Source organism: Corvus brachyrhynchos, unplaced genomic scaffold, assembly GCF_000691975.1.
Source record: "Corvus brachyrhynchos isolate BGI_N302 unplaced genomic scaffold, ASM69197v1 scaffold58, whole genome shotgun sequence".
NCBI lineage: Eukaryota > Metazoa > Chordata > Aves > Passeriformes > Corvidae > Corvus > Corvus brachyrhynchos.
In genome coordinates, this window is record NW_008239539.1 from 1,753,860 (window position 1) to 1,759,204 (window position 5,345).

A 5,345-nucleotide genomic window follows, 5' to 3' on the forward strand; every position below is an offset into this window, starting at 1 on the left:
CAGTGTTCTGCCTGCTGCGTGGGCACCCCGTGCCTCCCGCTGCCGCTCCTGGAGTTGGTGGGATGATGGCAGAGACCGTGACCCAGTGCCCTGCTCGGGTGAGCCCTGCCACCTCCAACCTTCTTAATGCCGCTTTCCGGGGCTGAAAGGCCTCAGACAGATCTCACTTCCATGGCAGGATCTTTCCACCTCTAATTCCCACCCACGCAAACCTACTTGGACCCTGTTCCTCTGCTCAGCCGTGCACAGAGGCTCCCTGCAGGCTCGGGGATGCTGCTGTCAGCACAGCCTTCCCTTCCCTTCCCTTCCCTTCCCTTCCCTTCCCTTCCCTTCCCTTCCCTGTGATAAATTCTCATAAGGACATCTAATGAGCTTTGTTAATACATGAGTACCTCCCTGTGTTTTCTTCAGCGCATGAATATATAGCTTAAATGAGGTGCAAGAGATATTTTAAAACCTACAAAAATATATGAATTTTAACAATATCACAAAACATTGACTGACTGACCTTGTTCACATAAATTTTCCCTCATGTAGACCTTGCATGCATGTAGTGAGGCTTTCTTGAGTGAGAAAAGAAATGATTACAAAAGAAAATGCCCTGACATGGGGAATCTTTTTCCAGAGAAAGACTACAAATATTTTTTTGGTAAGAAATAGATAAGACAAATGCTGTTTTATACACATAGCTTGTGAGAGAGAAGGAAAAATGGCTTAAAGTAATGGAATAGGATGGAGAAAGACAGAACTGATGGATTACAATAGAGTGAGGTGAAAAACACAAGGAATAAAGAGGAAACTTGTGAGAAGAGCAGACATTGACTGCATGATAAAAAAAATTACCACAGTAGAGACAGTACAATTTCAAGAAAACATTTTAATTGTAGAACTATTGCAGGAAAGGCAGTGAAAATTGTATTCCCTAGAAGCATTCAGAAAGCAGAAGTGAAGCAACTCTAACAACATAGATTGGAATACGTATAGAATACATCCTTGTGCCATGCCTGGCCTCAGCTGCTCCCCACTCCCGGTTCCTGGCTTTATCCTCGATGTTGGGGCTGGAATGACTGAGGAGACCGAGGGCTCCATTTCTTGTACAGCCTCACCATGACCTGGAGATGACCCCATGTCTTGGCTCAAGACAACAATTTTTGGGCACAGCTATGGAATACAGGAACATTTTGGGCTACCCAGGTCACCCCACCTGAGCAGCCAGGCTGGGAAGGGCTGTTTGGCTGGGGGAGCACTCACTGAGCCCTCAGTTTCAAATGGAAGCGTGTTTCACGAGAGATGAGCCTTGACTGAGGTCTTCCCGTGGGATTTTTTGCATTTTCTGCTGGACATGTCAACCACGTGATGCCAACACTCCCAGTGACATTAAAGCCATCACTCCTCTCTTATCCCCAGCTCTGTTTGCTTGTTGTCCAGGTAGGAAGGACAAGGGCAGGCCTGAGTTATTTTTTCTCATAGCTTCACCATTGGTTGTACTCGTTTCAGCCATTGTCTTCCCCTCTTTTCCTTCCGAACCCCAAATCCATCACCACCACCTTCTCCACTGCTTCCTCTTGGTTTCTGTGCCTCTCCCCAGCGCTCCCAGTTTCACTCTCCCACACTTTCCTCTTCATGATCTCTCAGAAAAATGTACTGGAAATGCACCTGACTTGTGCTGTCAGCATTTTGAACTCTGTGCCCCTGCTCCAAGAGTTATTTTGATTCCATTTACAGTTTCACCCATCCCTGCTTATAAATGGTAGTGTTAAGTAAAGCTGACTTACACGGTTTCACTCAACTTCTATTAAAAATATATTTTTCAAGCCAAAATAATTTTTCCATTGGAAAAAAAAATCATTTTTCAATGAGTTTTAAACTCATTTTTCTAGCAGTCGATGAAAAAGTGGACAAACAAGTGAAGCATGTGTTTATCTGCTGTCCAGCCCCGTGGGGTTACTTTGTTCTTGATTCATACTCCTTCTATTCTCTCATTTATTTAAAAATCTGAAGTCTCACCAGCAGTTCCCTGGGATAAGAATCCGGGATTAACTCGGAGTTGCTCAGCTGGGACCCAGCTCCGTGAGGATCTCGAGCACACAGCACAGGCCCTTTGCCAGTGGGATGTTTGCCTTCAACACTGGTTATACAAACTAGGCCTGGGACCCTTGGGCAGGTCCTAGGGGGCTTATAAATCCTTCCTGAATGCGATTCCAAGTTTTAAACCACTGGAAATCTTCTGAATTGTTTCTGTTGAAGCTTCCTCTGAGAAGAGAGGCGTTAATGAACAGGAGCAGCAGCAGTTCTGATGCTTTTGCCAGGGTCGGTGCCTGTTTCAGAGGATGGAATTGAGGATCTGAGTGTTTGGAGAGAAAGTTGGAAGCTGAGTGCTGCTCCTCTTCCCTGAGGGCCTCTTGGATTTGGTTTTCATTTCTTTTACCAACTTGTGGACGAGCGTGTGGTTTATTGCAACATCCCACCCTGTGGGAAGGACCAGGAATCCCAGGGCTGGGCAGGTGAAGGACTTCATGTTGAAGGTGTTGAGCCCCAAACACATCTGTTTAACCCTTGATGCCTTTTCCTGGTCTTAAAATCAAGAGTCAAACACGGTTAGAAGGGAAAAAGGGATTTTACCTTGGTATTTAAGGATCTTTAGGTGCACACGTCCAGGTGGAATGCACCGAAATGCACCCTGCCATGCACAGCCCCAAAAGATCTGGTATATCATTATAGGTCTTACTAATTAGCAGATCTATCAAAGATTCCCCAATGAGGAATGAGCCCCCCTCCCCAAGGAACCTCCTCCTGAATGGATCTATCTTAGTTTCCAGAATGTGTTCTGGAGAGGACCTTGGGGTCTGGGGCACACTGATCCCTAACTACGAAGCTTCTAAGATGTTTACTCTCCTTAGGCTTGACAAAATAAGCCTAAGAATGTAGGCTAAAAACCACTAAGAGTACAAAAAGCTGTAAAAAGGTATATAAAAGGGGTATAAAAGAAAAGGCAAAAAATCATCATGGCATCACCCTGAGTGTGGAAATTGTTCCCTGACAGGCAGACATCAGGGTGGGTGAATTACTGAAGTGCCAGGCAGGAAAATTTCCCCATTTCCCTGCAAGTTTTGGGTTGGCCTGACTCCAGTGAGTTTTCCTGCAGCCCCTCTGAAACTGGTCAGAGAAGTGACCTTAAAGAGTCACAGAATGGCTTCGGTTGGAAGGGACCTTAAAGATCATCTCATTCCACTCCCTGTCATAGGGATGGACCCCGTCCAACCTGGCCTTGGAGATTTCCAGGGTTGGGGCAGCTACAGCTTCTCTGGAAAACCTGTGCCAGTGCTTCAGCTTTATCCCGTTGCTGTTGCCCCCGGTGCTTGTGCAATCCCTTCCCTTCAGCATCCCTGATTTATTCCAGCCAAGGCCCTGGCCCGTGAATCAAGGGAGTAATTGTGTGACAATGGATTAGCAGAGTCCCAAAGGATCTTGGAAGGTTGCACACGGTATTTTGGTGGTGGGATGGAAATGTCTCCTCAGGAGTGAGAGGCAGGAGGCTGCTGAGTGAGGGTGCCCAGAAAGGTCACCCCCAGCTGGGCGTGGTGCCAGGACTCTCCTGCCCCACGGGGAGCTGTGCCCTGGTGTGGAACAGCTCCTGCTGTAGAACAGGCACAGAGGGAGGGTTCCACACCCCAGCGTTGAATTTCTGTGCGTGTTCTGCCACAGAACCTCCTGGCTGGCCTTGAACGAGTCACCGAGAGCCAGAGCTGGTGGTCATCAGGTCTCGGAACCTCCTGCCTTAATTTTGGCTCTCCATGTCCTGGTCATTTTCTGTGGGATGGCAGGAGAAAGAGCATCTCCCTGCTGTTGGGTTGCTGAGGGGATGGGCAGGTTTGTGAGGCTCTTGAAGGCTGCAGCATCCAACAGATTTGGAGATGGCCCCAGGTACCACCCCTCGTACTTAGACTGGTTTGGCCAAAGCCTTGACCAGGGCATGAACCAGGTGTGGGCACATCTTGCTGTGCTGGGGTGTGCACAACGTATCACCAGATGCATCTACGTTTGTCTAGCTGGCATTACTCATCCAAATTTTATTTTTTTTAGCTAGATAATTTAATTTTTAGGAAAGTTTTGGCCACCTGAAGGTGAAATCTACTCAGATTTTATATGTCATCTGAATGTCCCCAAATGAAAGCAATTAAAAAAAAAAAAAAGACAAAATGCAGGAGAACTTCTCCAATCTGCCATTGTTTTGAAGCACCTTGCACTTGCCCAGCGAGGCTTCACACGAGGCCATGGGGGAAGCTCCTGCTGATAAAATCAGTTGTTCACACATGGGAGCAGCGATATCCAACAGCACAGGGCTCAAGGAATGCTTTGGCAAGGAGCTGCAGTGCCAGGCAGGCACGTCCACAGCGGGTGCAGTCGGTGCTCCGCTAACGAGTTCAAGGGCCACTAATGGGGCCTGGCCAGGAGCCTGCGGAGATGCTGTGGGAACAGCACGAGGAGGACACCGGTGATGGAGTCAGGGCCAAGAGCTTCCCTGTGACCTTAGATGTCCCCCAGAGCTGGTTGGGATGCAGGACCCGTGTCTTCCTGCAGGTGCAGGGGAATATATTTCCCTCCTCAGAAAAGGTCACCAGATCTTTTCCCCCAAGATCGCAGCTCTGCTCCTGCCAAGCCCTGAGGTGGGTTGTTCCAGGTTCATTCCCATTCACTGGAAAACCTTGGATAATCTTTTTTCACCCCTCCATCCCCCATCCTACAAGACAGGGGTCCTGCTGCTTCTCCAGCTGGCTGATGTGCACCAAGACAGGGATGGAAGAGGCTGTTCAAAGGCAGTTCAGGCTTCTGACCTCCCAGCAGACAGGGGAACAACTAAACTCGCTCTGCACGAAGAAGGAAATACTGTGGGCTGGAAAAGATGCTAAAAGAAAACAAAAATCCACATCAGCCCTAAGCCCCCTGAGTGCTGCAGCCTGTTACTGCTTCCAAAGCTTCGCTACGGATTTTAATCCTTTAGGGACGGCGACAGCACACGTCCCACACCGAGCCCTGCCCTTCATCCCTGGAGGGGCCATTCCCAGCGATGCATCCCAGTAATTCCCGCGTTGTGCTGAGGATGAGGGTGTGGGGCCAGCCCTGCTCGGGGCTGGCCGAGCTCCGGCCCCGCCGCTTTGGGAAGGCGCTGGGATGGGTCGCGCTGGCTCCGGCTTGCGTAAGCTTTAATCTAAAGTTGGAGATGTTTTGAGCCGATCTGTGTTAATGTTGGGTGGAATTAACATGCATACGGGGACACCACGTGATGCCCTCCGACCTCCCCTTTTTTTTTTTCCCTTTTTTTCCCCCCCATCCCTTTAACGGAT

General features: G+C 48.8%; 1 protein-coding gene across 2 annotated transcripts in view; it reads left to right on the forward strand.

Moving 5' to 3' along the window:
- Positions 1–5,345, forward strand: part of LOC103620516 (syntaxin-binding protein 4) — a 56,457-nt gene that overhangs the window by 11,770 nt on the left and 39,342 nt on the right. The window lies entirely within an intron of this gene.